Source organism: Rhinopithecus roxellana, chromosome 13, assembly GCF_007565055.1.
Source record: "Rhinopithecus roxellana isolate Shanxi Qingling chromosome 13, ASM756505v1, whole genome shotgun sequence".
NCBI classification, from domain to species: domain Eukaryota; kingdom Metazoa; phylum Chordata; class Mammalia; order Primates; family Cercopithecidae; genus Rhinopithecus; species Rhinopithecus roxellana.
In genome coordinates this window covers 95,158,562-95,182,381 of record NC_044561.1, presented here as the reverse complement: position 1 = coordinate 95,182,381, position 23,820 = coordinate 95,158,562, and the positions used below count along the sequence as shown (strand labels likewise).

At 37.5% G+C, this 23,820-nt stretch overlaps 1 protein-coding gene across 3 annotated transcripts in view; it reads left to right on the top strand.

Moving 5' to 3' along the window:
• Window positions 1-18,541: 18,541 nt before the first annotated feature.
• PLCB1 (phospholipase C beta 1) overlaps window positions 18,542-23,820 on the top strand; it is a 587,065-nt gene continuing 581,786 nt past the window's right edge. For all 3 annotated transcript variants that reach the window (XM_030915597.1, XM_030915595.1, XM_030915596.1), the window contains exon 1: window positions 18,542-18,608. The gene's annotated coding sequence lies outside the window, so the exon portion shown is untranslated. The remainder of the gene's footprint in view (window positions 18,609-23,820) is intronic.

Below are 23,820 nucleotides of genomic sequence, written 5' to 3'. Positions count from 1 at the left end.
TGCAGAAACTGACAAACACTGCCTCAGTCAGCAGACCAAGGATAATCTCATCAGTATTAAGTCATGTTGATAGTAGGTACCTTTGACATGATGTGATAAAAATGACATTTTACCTCTGTGGTCTTTCTCCCAAAACCCACAATTTCAGCCTAATCTTGAGAAAAGCATCCTGTACCCACATTAAGGGCTATTCGAGGAAATACCTGACTGGTACTCCTCAAAACTGTTGAGGTCATCAAAAGCAAGAAAAGCCAAAGAAAGACCCTAAGGTGACAGGAGGACTCAATGCAGTATGGTGTCGTGGATGGGCTCTTGGCACAGGAAAAGGACAGTAGGTCAAAACTAAGGAATATAAATGAAGTATGGGCCTTAGTTAATATTAAAGTATCAATATTGGTATATTAGTTATATCAAATGTATCATACTAATGTAAGATATTAACCATAGGGAGAACTGCCTGTGACATACATGGAAATTCTCTGTACAAAGTTTCTGTAAATCTAAAATTATTCTAGAATAAAGGGCTATTAAAAAAAAAAAGAACCAAAACTAAACACATAATCATGGTGGCCAGGGGCTGGAAGTGAAGGTTGGAGAATGGAGAGTTATTGCTTAATGTGTACAGAATTTCTGTTTGAGAAGATGTAAAAGGTTCCTGAGATTTATGGTGGTGATGGTTACACAACAAAGTGAATGTACCTAATGTCACTGAGTTGTACACTTAAAAATGATTGAAATGGTAATTTGTATCATGTATATTTTATCAAAGTAAAACAAGTATTTCAAGAAAAAAACCTCAAAGACACAGAAAATTAGAGAAGAGAAACATCAGAAGGACTGAAAACAAAATTTAAAAGTAGACCAACAAGAAAGCAGTGGGATAGGAAGGAGAGCTGCGTAAGATGCACAGGGCAAAACACTCCCATTACTAGAACACCAGGAGAGAAAACACCTATTTAGAAATCACAGAGAACAAATTAGTACTCACGGTTTTCTCTTTACTTCTTAATTTTTAAATTGTACACACCCTCTTCCAAAAACCCTACAACACAAGGCAAGATACAGAACAAAACTTTTTGTTTATTAGTAAATTAAATTCTGTATTGAATGTGGAAAAACAGAACAAAAATGGAGGCTCTGATACACTTTGGCCCCGAATACTCGCCCTCTGAGAGGAGGAGAGTTGGGGTAACCAGATGTTATATTAATGGACTGGCATTGAACTCTGTTTATTTTATATATTATTTAAACCCTCACAACAGCATTATATGCTAGTACTGTTATTTCTCACTATAGAACTAACATTTGAGATCATAGTTTTCCGTCAATGACTTGAATTTAGTAACAGTGAAAATTCCATAGACATAGGAATATAGCAGAATTTTTTTCAGTAAGGCTGTAACGTTTAAGTGAACTTAGCTGATCCTGCTTATATTAGAGAACGCTTGCTATAAATTCATGGAATTCTGTCTACCAAGTCGGAGAAGTGGTTTAAATGTGTTGATGTATCTGGGGTATTAGAGACTACAGTCGTGAAATGGAACCCTAGTTGTACAACTCATTAGCTATGTGCTGTCAAATTACTTAACATGTAGAGATCTCAGTTTTACCATCTATAAAATGGGGATAAAACAGGTTCTTTGCTTTTAACATTCTTTTTCCTCTTCTAATATCACATGTGCTTGTGACTTTTTATGATCAGAGATAGTGATATTTGTCTAGAAAGAAAGAAAGAGAGAGAGAGAGAGAGAGAAAGAAAGAAAGAAAGAAAGAAAGAAAGAAAGAGAGAGAGAGAGAGAGAGAGAGAGAGAGAGAGAGAGAGAGAAGAGAGAGAGAAAGAAAGAAAGAAAGAAAGAAAGAAAGAAAGAAAGAAAGAAAGAAAGAAAGAAAGAAAGAAAGAAGGAAAGAAAGAAAGAAAAGGTCATATATAAGCCCTATATTAATTGGAGTATCATAGGTACAATAAAAAATAAATGCCAGAATTTCAATGGCTTAACACATTAAAAAGTATTCCTCATTTACTTAGAAGCCTAGCATGGGTGTGTTTGATATAAAGGTGATTTTCTTCTACCTGATGATTTGGGGACTTAGTCTGTGTCCAGTCTAACAGCTCCAATATCCTGTAGGGTCTCTCTGTCCTCTGTAAAAAGGACACAGGGGAAAGAAAAATACCTGAAATGACCCTCGTCTCTTCCATTCCCATTCCATTTGTGAGAACTAGTCATATGACCCTCCTTAAATGCAAACAAAGGGTGACGTGAAATGTGACTGTATTCAGGCAGCAATTTCCCTGTAATTCTTTGAACTGTGTAAGACAAAGTGCAAAGTTTGGTGGTGAATGAACAACCTCTCTCTGCCTTAAGCTCTGTGCGAGCCCAGTAATGCTGAACTGTGCAAACCCACTCACCTGTATGGGGAGAAGAGTAGCACCATTATAGTAAGGACTCCTACAGTAATCACCAAGTATAATGGGGGCATTTAACCCTCAGCTTTCTCTGCACCTTAAATGGTTTAATAATAATTCCAACAAAAAGTATTTATAAAGCATTCAAGAATGCTTATAAGAATTAAAGTAATATTAAAGAAATCACTAGAGTCTTGATTTTTAATGTAATAAAATCTCATCATACTGTATTTTTCTTCTTTACTTTAAAAATAGACCTGCAGAATAGATATGGTATAAAGTGAGACTCCACAGGGTCTAGAATTTTCTTCTTTGTATTTGTGCTGATATTCTCTCTCTCTTTTCCAGTGTAACAACTTTTAGTTATATACTTTGTTCAAAAATAACATCTGATCATCATAAACATCAATTATTTAAATAGGATAACATGCTTCTTCTGCATGCTTTAAAGTAAACCTGAGTGTTTATAAGTAAGGGACTTATTAAGAAGAAATCCTGGTATATCCACAAGATAAATGTTACCAATCTCTAAGTGTGCATCCCAGTGGTTCTCAAACTTAAAAGTATATCAGAATCACCTGCTGTATTTGTTATAACACAGATTCCTTGGTCCCAACCCCTGGAGTTTTCAGTTCAGAAAGTCTGGGATGTGGGCGAGGGATTTGTGTTTCTAACAAGTAACCAGATGATGTGATGCTGCTGGTCCAGGGACCATACTTTGAAAACCACTGATGTTTCTATAAAACAATGCCAAAGAAGGTAAGGAGGAAGGTATCACATCTACGCAGTTTCTCTGAGGTTGAACTACTTGATGTGTCCCAGCTTTTATGTTTAAAAAAAAAATAATGCCGAAAGACATACAGTGCTTAAGACTCAGGTTAATTTAATTCCATAATCATACAGCAGAATAGCACCAATTTTGGTACGTAGAGTCTTCTGTACTTAATTTTGACTGACCCACATAGAGCAAATGTGATTTATCTGACTTGAAATTGAAAACCCAAATAAGCTAGGTTGTGAAACACAGTAGGTTTTTATGATGGGGCCTATAAGGAGACATATGAGTTGTTAGAGGGATAGCATTGGTTAGGCTAAGGGTATACAGAGAATACATTGCAAAGATATTAAGGAAAATATGAAAATTATGGAAGACTTTAAGGAAAAGCATTAAATATGAGTTCAGGGCCTGAGCTAAGTGGATTTTCAAAAAATTTTTCTGGATATTTACTTTCTTAATACAGAGGAAGGTTTATTTTTAGGTTTTACTTTCATCTGAGCAAGAAGAAATATATTGTGCAATAATGAAAAAGTGATCTATCTTCTTGGGTGCTCAAATCCTATGTTAAGGATTTATGAGTTATTTATTTAGAAAAATTATACCCCCGGGTATAGTGACCCTGGTCAATATTTAAGCTTCAAAAAAGATAATGAAATTCAGTTTTTCTAAACTCCAGAGGATAAAGTGTTTTATCATAACATTACAAATTGTGGAATGAATGAATAGAAGTCACAGTGGGTTCTTTTTTGCAAGTCTGGGGCTACCTGGAATCAGCATATAGGACCCAACTTCGAAAGGTGAACAAAGATATTAATCAATAATATGTTTCTTTGAGGAAATGATCTTAAGCAAAATGATACCTCACAGACAAGGGAGGTAATATTCAAGCAACTAAAGAAGCTAATGACTATTTCATATGACTATCTTGCCCTTGGTGAAAAATACTAATACAGTGATTATTTTTTTCTCCACTATATTTACAAAGGAAGCATAAAAATAAGAATGTTGGCTGGGTGTGGTGGCTTACACCTGTAATCCCAACACTTTGGGGGGCCGAGGTAGGAGGATCCCTTGAGCCCAGGATTTCAAGATCAGCCTAAGCAACATAGTGAGACCTTGTCTTTACAAAATAAAAAGGAAAAAAAAAAGAAAGAAAGAAAAAAAAAAAGAGAATGATGTCTGGATTTGAAGGAAGAAAAAGATTCAAAGAAAGTCTGCCCTGCATTCTGCTGATGGCAAATTTATTTGAGAATACTTGCACTGTCAAATGTTTCATAGTTCATTGCCCAATTTAATATTTCAGAAAAGTCATCCAAGGACTGTTTTCTTTTGTGGTTTTCTTTCTGGCAGCATTCTATGGCTTCTCTGTTCTTGGAGTGTTCTTCTGCCTTGACAAGGTAAAGTTCATGCCTAAGCATGTGCAGAAACTCAAGGTCAAGTGCACCTCTGAGCACCTTCAGAGTGAGTTTTTAGGGGACAATGTTCACAACTGTCCTCATCATCAAACAGCAAGCCTTCATGATAGGCCTGCCAGGGAGGTGGCCCTGCCAGCCTGCTGCCTCTTGTCCCTTTCCCAGTTTACACTGTTATTTCTCCATCTTGATGGATATTTCTCCTTCTTGCCCTGACTTTTGCCCAAGAACAGCAAGCCTTTGGGTTGACCCTAGCATACCTGTTTTCCTTGTACTCCGGGGCCATAAGCTTGCACAGCTACCCTGGTGGCATGCCCCGTGGTTTGTCCTGCCCCATCTTTTTTGTTTTTGAGATGGAGTCTCACTCTGGAGTGCAATGGCACGATCTCGGCTCATTGCAACCTCTGCCTCCCGGGTTCAAGCGATTCTTCCACCTCAGTCTCCCGAGTAGCTGGGATTATAGGTACCCTCCAAAATGCCCGGCTAATTATTTTTGTATTTTTGTACAGATGGGGTTTCACCATGTTGGCCAGGCTAGTCTTGAACTCCTGACCTCAGGTGATCCACCCGCCTTGGCCTCCCCGAGTGCTGGGATTATAGGCGTGAGTGAGCCACCGTGCCCGGCCTGTCCTGCCCTGCCCCATCTTGCTTCCTTCCTCCTTCTCTCCCTTTATTCCTTCCTTCGTTTCTCTTTAGAAATATTTTTTGATATATAACAGAAAAATATAGAACATAATAGGAAAAAGTCCCTCTTAAATGTTTTCGCTTTTATTTTTTGCATTATCCCAATAACCTGTTTCATGCATGTACTTTGTCTTCAGGGTGCAATTGTATGCAGTATGTTTGGATTCTCTGCCACTTGCACTAACATTCTCTTGCCTTAATGCTGTCCCTTCTTATCTACTCATTTCCTATTTCTCATCCTTTAACTTTTTTAAAGATTCTATGATTCTCACAAATTTATTGCAATAAACTGCACTGTGCTTCCACCTTCGGCCTTTTTAATGAACGGAGTAAATTTAAGAATTAACTTGTTTCTCATGAAGGTCAAGTCAAGGATGTGTTGGAAGAAGACAGATGTCTTCTGTTAGTTGTCTGTCTTTATTTTGTTTCAACCTACTGTTCTGAAGCAGCAATAGTAGTAAACATAAGGCCTAACTGTTAAAAGAGTTTTTACACAATATTGTTTCCTTCCTCATTGTTACAGAGTGCAGATGGGAAGCATATAGGCATATTACTCTCTCGCTCTCTGTTCAGAAGCTACAGAATTCCAACAAGAGTATATATTTAAACTTCCTCTTGACAGCAACTAATCCACTGCCCACTTTCCAAATCTGTCCACATTTTACTCTAATAACTTAAATTCCTACACTCCCTCTTTAAAACATTTCAATGTTTAATTAACTTGCAGAAAGGTCATAAAAATTCCCTCATTTCCATATTAGCTATATTCTCTCTTCTAAATCTGTGCCATCCCTGAGTTATCCCAAGATTTCTGGTGGGTAACCTTTATGTAGATGCCTGCTTTATCCTTGAATTTTAGCCTTGCAGTAAATATCTAGTTTGATCCCTTAATGGTTATTTTTCTTTTCCCTCTTCCTATAGGATCTCCTCTCAAGAACAGTGATTATTTCATTTCCCAGTCTTCCTATCATTGTCTTTAAAATCTGTCCCCATCCCACTTTTGGTCTGACAGTGATTGCTTTTTACTTACTCCCTCCCTGTTCATAAAGAGGTAATAATACTAAATTAATAGTGTTTGTGAAAATTCCTACAAAACCTGTTATTCACATAAGAACTTTTTAAAAATTATCCTTATTCATTTTTAAGTAAAGTTTTGATGAAATGATAAAATGAATTATGTTTATTCAACTTTGGAGCAGAGCTTTATATATTCTGTTATGGATAGATTTTTATTTTATTTTAATGCAAGGAAAGTCAGACTAGGGGGTAGAAAATATAATAAACCTTTACCAAGAAGAAAGTAAAATAAAGTGAATATAAACATATTTCCTTTTAGCTATGGGTATGACAAAAATGAACTCTGGTTTGGAGATTAGGTAAACTGATGTTTTTTATAGATTTACTTATTTATTTTTAGTAAGGAATATTTCTTTTTTAAAATCTGGCACTTTCTCTCACATGATGATGAGAAAAAGCTTTTGGGAAAACCATGTTTTGCATGTTAGATTACAGAGTATTTATGCGTATGTTTTCCCAGAAGTACCCAATATATTTTAAAACCTGATTAAGATGACATAAGATAAATGTGGTATATTGTGACTGAGAACCCCTAGTCTTGATGACTGCTCATATTTAGTGGGTATAATGATGAAAACTATTTTCAAGGAAATTTTTAAACATTCCAAACACATACAGAAATATATCTAAAGCCAAAAAAGTAATTAATATAAAATATTAGTTTAAAAATAGTAATATGTGATTCAGAATAAATTTCAAGTTTGACGTTATTTTGTAAGTTGATTTTTTGCAAATGATAGCTATTTAGATCCTGTTCTCTGAACAGACCCAGATGCAAGGGGTTGTATACAGATGATTTATTAAGGAGGCTGCTTCCAGGAGACATCGGTAAGAGAGTGGAGGAAGCAAGACATGGATGGAGAAGAGTTAAGTAAGAGTGAGCTTTCAGATGAAGTACCAGCCTCAACCTGAGCTACTGAAAGCTCCAGAGCACAAATGACACCTGGAGTTGCTTCTCCTGCATCTGTCAGGCGTGAACTATCAGCTGTCTGGGGAGACCTAGCATCCCAGGCACTTCCTGCTCTCTGCACATCTGAGTGAAGTGACTCCAAGAAGCCAAAGGTAGTCAAAGGCTTCAAGTGTCACTTGTTAGGAATAAAGCTGATAGACACTGGAGGATGGGTGTCTAGCCTGTCAAGGAGCCCGAGAGGGAACCAGGTTAGTATCAATACAGGTTCCTGCGGGAGCTTTAGGCAAACTTCCTGAGTAATTGGAAAATGGCTCTAGATTGATTTTTTTCAATCATTCATAGTTCTTAATATGAACAGCTAGCTTCATTTTGTGTACTTACATTAGTGTTGAGATTGATCAACAGTTGAATACAAAGGAGAGTTAGCTTTTGGTAAAATTTACAGCACTTAGGCAAAATCTTGGGGCTGATGTATTGATTGACTCAGTGAATGTTCTTCTCAGGAGAATTCATTAAGCATGATGTTCCCTTTTAGACATATCCAGCCCTTACCCCCACAAATCAGCATCAGAAAAGATTCAGTTGGATTCCGTCTGTCCTGCCAGAAAGCCAAAAGCAATCTTAAGTAGCAAATCTTCTTTGAAAGGGAGGGGAAAAAAGACATTATTACACACGTGTCAACCTAAAATATCTCATTTTGAAAAATGGATGAACTCATTACATATTCACAATGTTTTATGAGATGAAAAGGTGATCAAAATGCAAACCTTTGGCAGAAAAAATTGTGATATATTTTGGAATAAATAACTGGCAAAAATGAGACTATCCAGGTGGATATAACCAATCAGCTACTAAAGTAAAGCAAGGATAAATGCCATCTATCTATACTTCAGAAAATATGGAAATCACCAGATATGCCATACTGAGTGATGAGAGAGAAAATAAAATACGTTGGTTGCGCTCTCAAATGTATCATGCACAGGGCTGCATCAAAACATGTGGAATTCAACCAAGCATTTTTAGAACCTCTCCTTAACAGTCTGGCCTCTAGGGCCCAATGTGGAAATGGCTGCTTTATTCTACAGTGATATTAGAGCTATTGATAAGCATAGTAGTCTGAAGAAGACTTCTCAGTTTTATTAGCAGTTTTCTCATTGCTCTTAGGATTCTGATGCAGCTACTTTATAACTGGATGTAGGAAACCTGTCTGAGTGTCAGAATGCCCTACCCATTCTAGACCTAATTAGCCATCTCTGTGGGCCACCATTGTCTTCATTTAATATCTAGGAGAGAGATTCTCAAACTTCAGATTGCATCTGAATCACTGGGAGGTGAATCACCCAGCACAGATTGTTTGGCCACCCCAGAGGTTCTAGTTCAGTAGGCCTAGGGTTGGACCAGAGAATTTGCATTTTTCACTTGTTCCCAAGTGATGATGCCATAGGTCAAAGGACCACACTTGGAGAACCACTGGTATGGAGAAATGAAGGCATTTAAGTCCTATAAGCAGATAAGTGATGAGTTCAAATATTATATTAAGGTAAGATTGAGGGAGTAGTTTGCACTGCCAGATAAAAAAGCTTGGCTGACTGTTCAGCCACAGTGAAATAGGTGTAAACCAGAGATAACATTTTAGATGATTCAAAGGGAAAATCTGGCTACATTTATGTCATCTGGAGTTTTCAAATGGAAACAGCTTGTTTGCCTGATGAATCTATATCATTTCCATATTTCTTATCAAAAGACCTTTTATGAAAATCAGATTCTATGCTCACCCAAAATATTCAGGAAGATAGTTTTTAGCACTTATGACACTATTTGCAAAATGATGGATGCTGTTTCTGGTTAATCTGATTAGTCTGAAATGAGGAATTTAGCTTATCACAGGCAGTAATAGAAAATTGTAACAATGCCATCTTTATCATCATAGTTGCGATTTTTTTAAAACTCTGAGTTCTGAACTAATGCAACATCATTCTTCATCCATAAAGATGTGGAGAATTCCTCTGTGAGATGCCTGGTAATATATAAGAACTAGAAAAATAAAACACATTGCTATAAAGAGCCAATATATTTCTGAAATCATTCATCTTTGAACATATATAGATTATCCATGGTGATTATGGAACTTTTTCTCAGTTTTTTAATGTCAGCCTAATAAGTTGACATCTTGTTAAAATGAAGGCAGTTACTGTCATCTTAAATCTCACCTGTTTTTCATTCATCATTTGAAAGAAATTACTAAAATATATCTCCTAATATAATGTTTCCTAGAATCTGGAAGAAAGTGTGGCAGTTTTTTCCGTCAGAGTCATAGATGCATGCAACTATACCATAAATACTGTGACAATTAAGTTTTATTCATTTTATGTCTTAATAAAGTCTTGGTGCTATACATACAATTTTATGTTTAGCTGAATTTAACTTTCAACTTTAGAAATGTTTTATATTTCTTATACACTCTTATATACTCTTAGATGTATAAGTATACATTTATATTTCTTATACACTCTTAGATGAGTGTATAAGAGTTTCTAAGGTTGCTGAAGAAGGAGGTAAGGATGAGAATATTTGGCTATTGCACAACCAGCAGCCAAACTATCTCACCTTGCAATCTGCAAGGAATAAATTAACTGCATATCTGCTGATATATTTCACATTGCCTTGTTCAGACACAGCCTCTGAAAACTAGTGTTATATTTATTTATCATGATATTTGTTCTTATACATGAAAACAGACTTAAGTGGGTTTCTTTCATTTATGTTACACAGTACTCCCGCTACCTTATCAGTATCAAACATTTTTAGAAAAAAGTAAGTTTGGGGATATGTGGATTATTTTTTCTATTATGTACATAGGGTCAATGATCCTAGGCAATTAATATATTTTCTCTGGGACTTAGTTTCCTCATCTGTGTTCTCTTTCCATTCACAAAGTCTGTGATTCAATTATAGTAATTGTTTCTGTTTGGGCACATTCAGTAATGGTGACAGCATTGCAGTCATTTTTATGCAGGATGGGTGGAGTGCCAAGATATGTAAATTCATTTACATTCCTTTTTAATTAAGTGCATTAGAACTTGGAAACAATGGGGTTAGTGTACTAGTTATCTATTGCTTCATAACAAACTACCACAACTTAATGGCTTAAAACAACAAATATTTATTATCTCACAATTTCAGTGGATGAGGATCTCACCAGCTTAGGGTCTCCCAAGGCTGAAATCAAGTTGTCTCCTGGGCTGTGTTCTCACCTGAAGCTCGAGTTCCTCTTGCAAGCTCATTTAGGTTGTTGCCAGAATTCAGTTCCTTGTGGTGGTAGAACTGATGCTCTTATCTCCTGGAGGTCTTCTTTTCCATAGTCAGTACACAGCATAGCCAGCAGATTAATGTCTCTGCTGCTTCAAGTACTCTCGCTTCTAAACTCTCTTTTGAAAGGCCCACCCAAGATATCTCTCTTTTGGCTAATTTTATGTTGTCTGATTAAGAACCTTAATGACACCTGCAAAATCCATTCGCTCTTGCTGTATTCCATAACATAATGGTGGGAGTGATAGCCCAGCACCTTTGCCATATTGTATTGGTTAGAAGAAAGTTGCAGGTCCTTCTCACACTCAGAGGGAGGGGATTACACAAAGGCGTGGAAACCAGGAGACCCGAATGAGGGTGGCCATCTTCAGAGTTCTGCCCACCAAAGATAGGCAAAAATGTAGAGTTTTGTGAGAAAATTGTGCAATTGACCAACAGTAGTCAATAATAGTCATAGCTATCTCTGTTAGTTCTCTCATATGCAAAACAGAGAAATATGATACTTATGTGACAGTATTATTACAAGGACCAATGAGATAATGCACACAAATTTTGTTTCATAATTCTTGACATGTTGGTTCTCTATTATAAATAGATGTAATTATTATTGCTGTTATTATTAAGAATATTATTTGACTTTGCCACCTTTAGTGTAGGAACCTTTAATCTCATCCACAGTGATTTCTCAGGTTTTATTTTATTTGTACTGAGCAGACTCTTTAGATTAAGTGCATTAAGAGAGATTGTCTGGGTTTTTTTGGTTCAGTATCTTCCTGTATACTGACCTTGGCTCCTGGAAGAATGCATGAACTCCAGACGTTGGTGGATTCCTTATCTCCCTAGGACAGGCAATGGAACAATGAAGGAAGCAAGGAAATAAATTAAAAATGAAAAGTTATCTGCCACATTATCTGCCGCATTCATATACTTGCCAATAACATTGGGCCAAAGACTTTGGAAGTAGGGCCAGGGATAACATACAGACTGGAGAATAGAACCAATAACATCCGCAGGCATTGGATCACCCACTTTTTCCCCCATTTATGCTATGATATTTGTGAGAACATGAGGGCAAGGAAGGTAATTCCAACTGCTGTATTAACGAACTTTCAATATCCTAGGTTGCTTGCAAAAATAAAGCATCTTGTTGGTTTTCTGGGTAAAGATGATGACTATAATTGCTGCTCTGCTGACTTGTATTTTATGTACTGTGTTCCTGTTAGGGCCAAAGTCTGAAATACCTAACATCTTCAGCAGGGTGTCATCATTCACAAACCAGGATGAAATACAGCCTCTGTGCTGAACTTTATGTCAAACACCATACAAATGGGGATAAAAGTCCAAGGTCTTTTTGTCGAGGGATTCACACCAAGTGGTGAAACCCCATGTCAATTGACAGTTACAATACAACCTCTAACACATGAACATCCTCATTGCTTTTCCCATTTCAAATGTTGATCCTATTTTTCATTTACCTATAACACATAAAAATGAAAATTAGTTTCTCTAGAAGTTTTCTCTATTACTTAGGTTTTCCGTTTTTTTGAAATAGCAATCGCGTCCCAGGTTTTCAGATCTTTTTTTTTTTTCTGTGTTTATTTGCATTCCTTGTGTTTCTTCTAGATGTTTTACCTAACAACTTTTAACTTTTCTGCTCGGATCTTTTCCCTTTCACTTAGAATGGGAAATCTTGCAAGCATGAGAATTTCTGTATATTTGGTACTCCCTCCTTGCTAAGTGGAGATCTTAGTTTAATATTTCAGTTGGTTTAGCAGCAGCCGAACGAGGGAGATGTTGCTGGCATCTGCACCTGTGTTTGACAGGTGAGGATACAAGACATGCATGAGCATCTGTAGCAACTTGTTTAATACTACATTGATAACAAGTGATAATTTGAGGGAAGAACTTACATTTTCTGCCTCCTACTTCTATGAAATCTGCACTATATTAAATCTAAGTGTGTTTAAATAAAGTCAGATGTGTCATCTTTCTCTTTTCTCTGCCTTAGTTCTTATTGATGACCTGTACATCTCATTCCTATTGGTGTTTCCTACTGTGGGTCTCCATTGAAAGTTGTGGAAATAAAGATGAAAATCATGCCTAGGGAACAAAGGAAAAGAGACACCAGGTGGCAGATGGTGCAGGGATTTCTTTGAGAGGTACACTGCACAGATTTTTCACCCCCTCAGAAGTAGATAAAGTTAAAGAACAAATAATTGAGTCTAAGTCCATCTGCTTCTTGTTAAATTAAAACCCTTCATTAAAATACTCTAAAATCATTTTTTTAAAGTGCATTTTAAGGAGGTTTGGCAGTCAATAAAATATATTAATGTATGCGACTTTTGGTAAATCAAAATAGACCAACTTAATGACTATACCACACACGTATGTGGAGGTATACATAATCACAATGCACACACCCAGCCATTAATATCTTCTCTGTGAAATGTTGATGACTATAATTGCTGCTCTGATTATATACAGTATGAACCTGAAGCACATTATTATATTGGGTGACTAACGGAACTCAGTAACAATGCACAGACATTGGGATTCTGGAAAGAGTTGAGTTTTAAATTGTATTTCCTCCTGAGTTTGAAGTGGATTTCATGTCTTATCTACCACACAGTATGTTTGTGGCTGATGAATTGAAATCTCTCTGCTAAATAATAAACAACAAAGATAATTTAGTCTTCCCTTAGCTTGCCTGTTTTCTCATCACTCATTCAAAATATTTTTGTTAAATACCCAAAACCCATTAATTAGTAATAATGGGTTTTTAGTATTTTATTAAATACCCAATACTTCAGTTTGTTTAAGAGTGTCTATTTTCCAGCCTTTGTGGAATTCATTATTTCTTTACTCCTTTCTTTGAGAGAGAGATCACAGGGTATATATGCAGAAAACTTGGGTTTGAGTGAAGACCCTAAAATTAATTATTCATGTATTCAGTCAGTAACTTTACCACACTGAGTAACAATGCACAGAAACTGGGATTCTGGAAAGAGTTGAGTTTTAAATTCGGTATTTCTTACTGAGTTTGATAATTAACATCTTCAGCAGGGTGTCATTCATTCACAAACCAGGATGAAATGCACAGCCTCTGTGCTGAACTTTATGTTAAACACTATACAAATGGAGATAAAAGTCCAAGGTCTTTTGTCGAGGGATTCACACCAAGTGGTGAAACCCCATGTCAATAGACAGTTACAATATTATTGTAATATTACTGTTAATTCACTTCTATCCATGCTGTTAATTCATTTTTATCCACACTGACAAGAAGAGAGGGCATATCCATCAATGCATCAGTGGATGCATCTGAGGTCCTGAGAGTATGATCCCCAAGCTTTGCAGGGTGTCATTAATGGCCTTGGAAATAAACGGTTCTTTTAGTGTATTCCTCCTTTAATGATTCAGATAGGTTATGTGACTTTAGGCACTTAATTCCTTTCTCATTGTTGGATGGACTTAAAGGTTAGAGAGAACAAATTTAAATTTCTTTCTTCTACCTTTCTAAAGATGTATCTAATGTTATAAAGTATAGTGCAAATGTTCTATAGTAAAACATCTGTGATAAAACAATTTCAATGGTTGCTTGAGTTTCTGAACACCTAGGACATTTGCTTGGATAGAATATGATTTAATCCTAAAGAGAAATTATTAAAATAGCAGTCGATGGCATTTGTCATTCAATCGTTTTTTCTTCAGCTAAATCTCCCCACTAGGCACACTTTTACATTCAGTAAATGTAATATTTTTGTTTGACAGTTCCTGACGTAAAGAAATGATAGTTATAGATTCTTCATATTAACATAAGTATTGTATTGCTTTATCAATGATGTTCACATGAAAGGCCTTATAACTACATGAGTGTATCATTAGTGCTTCTCAAAGTGTGGTCATTGGACCAGCAACATCAGCATCACCTGTAGGTTTATTTGAGATGCAGATTCTCAGGCCTGCCCCAGACTCATGGAACCAGAAACCCTGACAAGTGACACGGAGCAAATCTGTATTTTAATAAGCCTTTCAGGCAACTATAATGCAGGCTACAGTTGGAGAGCCACTGATATGGAAGGTATGCTCATACCCATTTAATAGATGACAAAACTGATGCTCTGTGTGGTAAAGTTATTGACTAAATACATGAATAATGAATTTTAAGGTCCTCACTCAAACCCAAGTTTTCTGCATATATACCCTGTAATCTCTCTCTCTCTCAAAGAAAAGAGTAAAGAAATAATGAATTCCACAAAGCTGGAAAACAGAAACTCTTGAACTGGGGAAGGGCAGGAAGGGACCATTTCACTGCTTTATTGTACTGAGAGTGCGTTGTTAAAACTATTGTCACAAGAAAATTAACCTAGAAAAAGTTTTAATGATACAAGAAACACTTTTGTGGTCATGCATTGGGTTCCTCATTTTCTTTTTAGTGGCAGAGAGAAAGGGATGCAGTTAAACTCCAGAGGGGTAGCTGTGGCATGTTAATAGAAGTGGGAGACACTACTTTAATCATTGCTTTCTAGCCAAATGAGTTCATGGACAGCTTTTCCACCTGGGTCTTCCCTACACCACATTACCCTGGATGATAGTGCCCTGCGGTGGTTTTCATGCACACAGTTGGCGTTAACTACCCTTCTGTGGCTTGGGGAATGAATCCTGGAAGTGGAATACAGAGTTCATTATCTGTAATGCAAAAGTCTATGTAATGATGCCTGCTAAGATCTAGTTCTTTGTTAATTCAATTTGGGCTTCGTGTATATAATCAAACAAGTTATGTGTAAGTCTATTGTTTCTTCAATTGGGAGGAATTTCCTTAAATAGAAAGTATTACAGACCGGGTATGGTGGCTCATGCTTGCAATCCCAGCACTTTGGGAGGCCAAGGCGGGTGGATCACTTGAGGTCTGGAGTTCGAGACCAGCCTGGCCAACATAGCAAAATGCTGTATCTACTAAAAATACAAAAATTAGCTGAGTATTGTGGTGCATGCCTGTAATTTCAGCTCCTCGAGGGCTGAGGCACGAGAATCACTTGAACCTGGGAGGTGGAAGTTGCAGTGAGCTGAGATTGCACCACTGCACTTTAGCCTGGATGATGGAGTGAGACTCTGTCTCTCAAAAAAAAAAAAAAAAAAAAAGAAGAAGAAAAGAAAATATTACTGTTAATTAGGTAAACATACTGTGTGTGTGAGAGAGATTTTTATCCTACATAGATGTAAAACATCATGCTATATATATGAAAAATTACATCAAACATAAATGTTAGTGTTTTATAAATAATTATTAAGAGAACACCCATGTAATGACTACTAAATCCCAAAGTGATTATTGCTGATGCTCCATATACCTCTGACATATCCTATGTAAGTTGTAGTTTTCTGCACACAATTGCTGCTTCTGTGATTTTTCTACCCGCAATTTCCTCTCTCTGAAACCACCACCCACCCTCCCACCCCAATCACACAGTTATAAGGCTGGCGAACTCTGTCTCATCCTTGTGTACTGGCTGAAATCATGCCATAGCTCTCTGTAGCCCATGTCCGTAGGGCACTTCGAAATATTTCCTTTAGCGTATAGTATTTGGCTTGTTTGTATGAGCTCATCAAAACTGGGATCTTATCTTCATATGTTCTAGTTTCTCAGTACTGGCATATACCTGATACATTGTAGGCATTCAATAAATAATGCTCCAATGAATTAATTACTGGCATTTCCACTTGTATAAAGCCCTCAAACCAACCTCTCCAGAATGCACTATCAATTTGCCCAAACTTCTAAGTCTCAGGGTAGGAAAGGTGGAAACTGCAGCGTGTTTTATGACTTCCCTGTTTCCTTCAGTCAGTTCGTCCTTTGCCATCTCTCTCCTCTTTCTTTCAATTACTTACCTTCATTTTGTCTCTCGTCTTTCATCTCTCAGATCTCCAATTTCCCATCTTCTAGATTAAACTTCTTCAAGCTTGGTTCCCTTACTGTTTCTCCTCTTCTAGCAAATATTTTGGTTGTCATTGCTGTAGAGATGAAGAAACTTGGGCATATGCTTAACTTACTCACGTCTGGTTTTTCCACCATTTCTTCAGAGAGCGTCCTATAATGTGCATTTGCGTCCTAAGTGAAGCATTGAACATGGTTGAGACCATTGTTTTCTAACACTCATAAGGTAACCTCCAATATTGTGGATGGTGTGGCCTTCAGGGAACTGTGGCATCAGTCACTCTGACCCACAAGTTCCTTGCTGGGTTGCCACCTGTCACACCCCAGGGGTTTGGGAGGATTTCCACAGGGTCAGACATAGCATGAAATGGGCTAAGGAACCCTCTAAAATGGGGGAAAGGAAACTTAAAGGTCAGCGTGAGCAAGAGCAGAGACCCACTGTTTCCTGTTCACCCTTCATCCCACAGAGAGGTGTATCAGGTGTTCTGTTGGACCTGCTGTGTGGGTTGCATTCGAGGGGTGAGACTTCACCTTTAGTTTGGCCCTTATTACAAGGCAATTTTAGGTGCAGAAAAATAATCAGATCAGTTTGCACCAGACATTTGGAACTGGCAGCAGCTGTTTAAAAAAGCTGCCTAAGAACAAAAGGTGCTGGTTCTTAGGGAGCTTGGCCTTTAAGACTTTAGAGCCCCTCCTATCCAGAGGTTCTATTGGCAACTGAATTAGGATACAGTGCCTCCTGCTGGGAGAAGGGGACTTGATGCTCCATCCAACTTGCTCATTGCCCAGAAATCACAGTTAGGACATCTGGAGTCACTTTAAGACAACTGCTCACTGCACCACAGTCCTGTCTGGCTGGTGGTAGAGTTCACTGTCTAATGCAGCAACCTGTGTGTGTCACAAACCTCATGGCTCAGTCGCCTTAGCCAGACATTTAGGGTTTCCGTTCTTTGGCCCATATTCCTTTCTGGTGTCATCTCCCATGACTTCTTGTCACATGTTCTATGCTCTAGCCAAATGGAATACTGAATGTCCTCCCATGTGAATCCGCTTCCATCCTTCTACAACACCATTGTGCCTGCACCTTTGCAGTTCTTCACTCCTGGATGCTTCTCTATCCTTCTCCCTACCTCCTTTCCCTGTAATGTTCTCTGTCTCTAAGTGTCTAAAGGTCACGAATGCCTCAAGGTTCAGCCAAAACCTCTGGGCCTTTCTCATCTAGGCATTTGCTCATATGTTCCCCTCCAACTGGGAGGATCCCCCCCCAACTTCTTTTTTCCAAGCTTAATGATTTGTCATAAACTTTTCTCTGAGCTCCTAGGAAAAAAACTGTGTTGTCTTTGCTGCTCCCCAACCATGGTAGTTGACTTTAAAATTGTCATTAACACATTCCCCCTTGTCTTACACATACACATTTCTTTACACTCCTATTTGAGGACAGGTCCATCCAGGAAAGCAATCATATCTTGTACGCCTTATTCCCTAGAGTAACTTGTGTATTACAGGTGTTCAATAATGGGTAATGATTAAGTGAAAAGATCAGGGCATGAGGTATGTGTGCAAAAGGCTGGTGGCTGTGGGAGGCAGATTCGTATCTCTGCCTTGGCCAGATAAGCTGGGTATGTATGTGAGCCGATGGGAGCATCTCACTCTGTCCTCCTCCCTAATCCTTCTCTCCACCGACATACTCTCATACCCTCACCTATGCTCAGTGACTCCCAGGATTATATTCAAAAGGAAGAACAAGAAGACCTGATTCATCATGATTTAGGAATGGCTTTTAGGATAGACTGGGGACATAACCACACACTTTTTGCTTTCAAAATGTATAACTGAGCAGTTAGCAGTTAGCTGTCTTTTTGTTTCCATTCTAATTCAATTGAGAAGTGATGTAAGAGGAAAGAAATATCCCAACTGCAGAGAAATCTTCAGTCAAGTCTCAAGATAATTTTTTAAGTGATGTCAATAACATAAAACAAAGAGGAAAGATCTGTGTGGTTGCTTAATGATTTCACGTTTTTGCCTTCCAGGAGACGGAGCTACTGGATCTCAGCCTTGTCAAAGATGCCAGATGTGGGAGACACGCCAAAGCTCCCAAGGTAAGAGGCTGAGTGTTGTGCATGCACCAGATGCTGCCTTGATTGTTTAGCTGTGTCACCATATCAATTAATTGCCCCAATTAAAAGTTTCTGTGTTGTAGATGTTGTAAAACACAATAGCCAGTATGTCCCAAACACTTTCACTTTTATTAAACGATAGGAACAATGAACAAATTTGTGGGCTCTTGGACATAAGGGCTTGCTTTATGTCCTCTGATTTTGCCTTTGTTTGAAAGAACAACAACAACAATGCCCAGGTTACTGGGTAATTCTAAATGATTAAAAAGTGCTTGAAATTATTTGAAAAAATCTTTGAACCTCGTAAACATATGGGAGCTCACCATTAGACATGATGAATAGAACTCCCATACTGAAATGCTCTGCAACTGAAATGATTTCATCCACCATGCCAAAAGGTGTGTGCTCTTCATTCTGCAAATGTTACTAGTAAAGATCAGCATACTTTGGGATGAATTGTGTGCAGTGTCATTTGTTTTGGTTTGAAAATCTTAACTGAAGAAATATTCAAAGAAGTGTTTTCAGTCTATTTTTTGAAGATTCTTTTTAAATATTGGATGAAGAACATACTTTTTTTAAGCTTAGATGATCTGGTAGGATATAGTAGCAGGATATGTTGACTTGCCATCAAAGCTAAAACTATTCTTCATTTTATTTAAAATTTAGTACTTTACATACTTCATTTCTGGCAGAGAGGGTATTGGCAGACACAGAAGTACAGTTGCCATTTAGGAGCTCAATGCCTCTTTCCATAATTGATATAAAACCAGCTATTTTCTATTTGAGTGTCTTCCCACAACTTTTGTTTTATCTTTTAAAAGTCAAAATTCTTTCTCTGACATTAAAATGATCTGTTGCTTTGGAGATGCAAGACAAAAAAAATCACCTGGAATAATTATTCTTCAGAGGCATAAAAAGGCAGTAGGTGCCAGCAAATTCTATGACACAGCAAACACACAGCTGCTATGCTTTTTAATTATTTTATTTTATTTTACTTTTTGCTGAAAGGGTTAAAGTGATCTATGGTAAAATGTAAAACACAAAGATTTTTAGAAAGAAAAATTAGAACTGTATTCAGGAAGGCTTCTATAAGTGTTTCATATGAAACTAGTCTGTTATTTACATTTATCTCCTTAGTAACATGGAATTTCAATAGTTTAGCCTCTCAGTTTTGTATCAGACTTACCATAATTAATGCTTTGTTGATGATTCAAAATTGCTCACAGTTTTTAGTATAGGAAAGAATATTTTTTCTTCTTCCACCAACAACATTTCAGCCAAATTTCATATAAGCCTGTTAGCTCCAAGAACTATATTGATAATGTAGCTATGAAATTTGTCTTTGAACCTAAGTTTATTGGCCTAACTTGCAATTTCAATATCGATATTAGTTAAAGACAGTTGCCGACACTGCTTCAGAGCCCCCTTTGTCTCCAGGCATTGGGAGTCAAAGTGAATTCTGCTGCCACATGGAGGGTTTCTTTCAGGCTTGGATCTGTCTCTTTTATTGCAGTACACAGCTTGCTTATCAGTTAAGTGTTTCGTTTATGGATGTAGTTTGATAAATGTCTACTGAACAGTGACAAATGAACAGAAGTAGCGCCTGTACTGTGCTAGCTGATAAACCACTGTTAGATCCTAAAATGCTTCTCGTGAGGATGGATTTTTAACACTCAGAATACTCTGACTTTGACAGCTTTTCTCCATCAAGTCTTTCTTGGAGGGATTGATTGCTTTCTCTTCAGATTACCTATGCTCCTGACTTCCCTTTTTCCCCTCCTATTCCTTGCTGATGTTCGAGAACCTCACTTTCCTTTAATATTTTCAAAGCCTGGTTCTATTAAATATTACCTGTGTGGCTTTCCTGAGACTCCAGCTTCTTCCTTGTTGGCTAAATGGTGATGATAATGATAATAATAAGTACTTGAAATGGTTGCTATAAGGATTAAATGAAATAATTCATTAGGAAACGTTTAGCACAGGAGTTCTCAAATTTAACTGCTCATGGAATTACCTGGGAAACTTTCAGAAATGCTGATGTGTGTTTTCCACCTCCAGAAATGCTGGTACCATAAGAATCAAATTGATACAGGTGTGGTGTGGGCATGATGGATTTGAAAAACAAATTTGCAGCAAAATTTGAGCACCACTGCCTTAACTTACTATTGGTGTATAATAAGTACTTACTAAATATTAGCGAATATTGTTGGTAGTAACATTGTTTTTGTTATCACTAAAAAATTCAAGTCAGAATTGTAGAATGCCACTTTTCATTTCAGTCACTTAATTTGGATAAGTTTATGTCAGCAAGAGGGATCAGAGGAGGGGCTTATCTCAAAGGGGGTTGTGGATTGACAGGCAAGAAAGAAGTTGCTATTACTATCAGTTTAAAATCTTCAAATTTCCAGAGAAAACCTCAGCTCAAATTGGATAAATAAAAAGATAATTTATTGAAAATGACTGGAATGTATTGAAAATTTCAGTGGAATTGCCAGTTTTAGGTGAAGTTTCATTCCACTGCTCAGTTAATGTCACCAAGGACTAGGTGCCTCTTTTTCTTCATCAGTATGCCATCCAAGGTTCTGGAAGGGGTTCTGATATGGCTTGGCTGTGTCCCCACCCAAAATCTCATCTTGAATTGTAAATTCCCATCATCCCCATGTGTCGAGGAAGAGTCCAGGTGAAGGTAATTGAATTATGGGGGGCAGTTCCTATGCTGTTCTCGTGATAGTGAGTGAGTTCTCACGAGATCTGATGCTTTTGTAAGTGTTTGGTAGTTCCTCCTGAGTTCACTCTCTCGCCTGCTTCCTTGTGAAGAAGGTGCCTGCCTCCCCGTCATCCTCCACCATGACTGTAAGTTTCCTGAGGCCTCCTCAGCCATACAAAACTGTGAGTCAGTTAAACTTCTTTGTTTCATAAACTACCATCTCGGGAAGTTCTTTATAGCAGTGTGAGAATGGACTAATAACAGGTCCTTTTCCATCTTCGGTTTTCCCTTGGATACTACCCTCTGCACACCATGCTTGGCAGCTCCTGGCCTCCCCACCTAACAGTGTCATATGGGGTGGCCCAAAAGAGAGACTAGCTGCCCATCAGAGAATTGCATCACGATTACAGTATAACTACCATGTAGCAGAAGGTGTATGGCCTGTAAGAGGAAAACTAGACCATTGAGTTGGTTAGAACAAAAGCAGCAGCAGGACTTAAAGTATTAAAAGTATAAAGACATCAGGATAAAGTGAAGAAAACCTGGAAACTTAGGACAGAAAGGCATTGTAACAAAAGGACAGATTGAGTGCAAGACTTTCTGCGGGGGCTTATAGACCATAGGAAGGAAGAATATTTGTGAAGCAGATATTTATCAAAATACCCAGGCACCCCACAAATATTTATGTCTATATTCATATTATTTTTGTTTTTTACAGAATCTCATTACATAAAAATTCAAGATCTGGTTGAAAATGAACTGTTTTTTGTGCCTGCTGTAATTTGAAATAACATTTATAGGAAATGGAAAAGCTTCCATGTGTTACCCTGTTTATGAATTTAAATGTCAACACCCAACACAATACATGCAATTCCAGATCTTCTTTTCTGTATATAACCTTTGTTCAAGTTGCCAGTTTTAAAATTTCACATTAGAGAGAACTTGGGAGATCTTTATCCAAATGTAATAACCAAAAGAAAAGAAACACAGTATCCTTTGAAATCTAAAAGGTGCCTACTTTTTTTCTTGTTCTCTCTCTCCTTCCTTCCCGCCCTCCCTGGTTTTGTGAAGCACACATAAGGGCAAGATGCTGTGGTATATATATATCTTGTCTGTGCTTATACATGTACTTTCTGGATCGTCACTTCAAAAAGATCTTTACTTTTAAAAAGAGTGTTTATCACTGCGGCCTCTGATCTATTAGCAGTGCCTGATCCATCGGATCCATTCAATGGCTCATGTGCAGCTTTCATAAAATAAAATAAACTTGATGAGAGTGGAAAATAACCTTGTCTTGTACAGAGCAAGTGGTTTTGTGAAACTTTTTTCATGTATGTGACTGTATGTTCTGAGTCACAGCATAAAGTGTAATTTTTACTGTGGGCAATACATATCGGAGAAGTTTTAAAAGTGATGCTGAACAAGATCATTTCTTCATCCTCATGATTCTCAGCATGTATCGAGTGCTTAGGGGTATGGAAAAGTGGGGAAAGTGGAGATGTGGGTTTAAGTGCCAGCTTTGCCATTAACAGGCGTAAGGCAGTTGTGCTGTCTGCTGGCACCTCTACTTCCTCATCTATGAAATGGGGCATGGGATACATAGTTTTAGGTATGTAAGTTCCATTAGCCCTTGATTCCAGCTTTTAAATTGAGAAGTTAAACACCCATGGCTTTCCACCTTACAGATTTGAAAACTAATGTTGAGTAAGTTTACATAACCTGAAACTTCTTACCTTCATCATACAAACCAAGTGAACCAAAAAAAAAAAAAAAAAAAAAGGTCACACTCTGGCCAAGGTAAGGTGCTATGCCAACAAAAAGGATTAAACACTTGTGTCAAGCTTCTTTATGTGTGGCTTCTCAAAAGCATTCTAGGATTGCTTTTGGACACCACAGGGAGTGACCTCACGGTCACAGAGGCTCTCCCAACTTTAGTACATGAAAACTGTGTGCTGCCAATTTCCAGCTCTCAAGAATGCATGCAGCAATGTCATTGAAAAATATTTTTATAGTTATACAAAATAAACTGCTTGTCATGCTGATCTGACAACTAGTTTATTCTATTAGTAAAGGGCAGTTATGTCAGATATGCAATGTTAATTTTAATGTAGATTCTTTGTAAATATCTAGGCCACAATTAAATTCTAGGTGGTACGTAGTATCATCAGAATCACATAAGGTAGATTAGAGTAAAATCAAATTTTAAAAATTGATTAGGCTTTCTTTCCTAATCTCTACATAAACATGATAGCTTTTTTACTTCATTATTTATTGATTAGACAGAAGTCATTGAGTGACTGTTTCTGCCAGGTACTGTTACAGGCGCTGGAAAACAGCAATGAACAAAAAGACAAACAGCTATGCCATCATATAGCATTTTATTTAAGAGTGAGGAAGTGGTGGTAGTTTTAAACTAGGTCTTAAAAAAAGAAATCTGCCAGGCATGGTGGCTCACACTTGTAATCCCAGCACTTTGGGAGGCCGAGG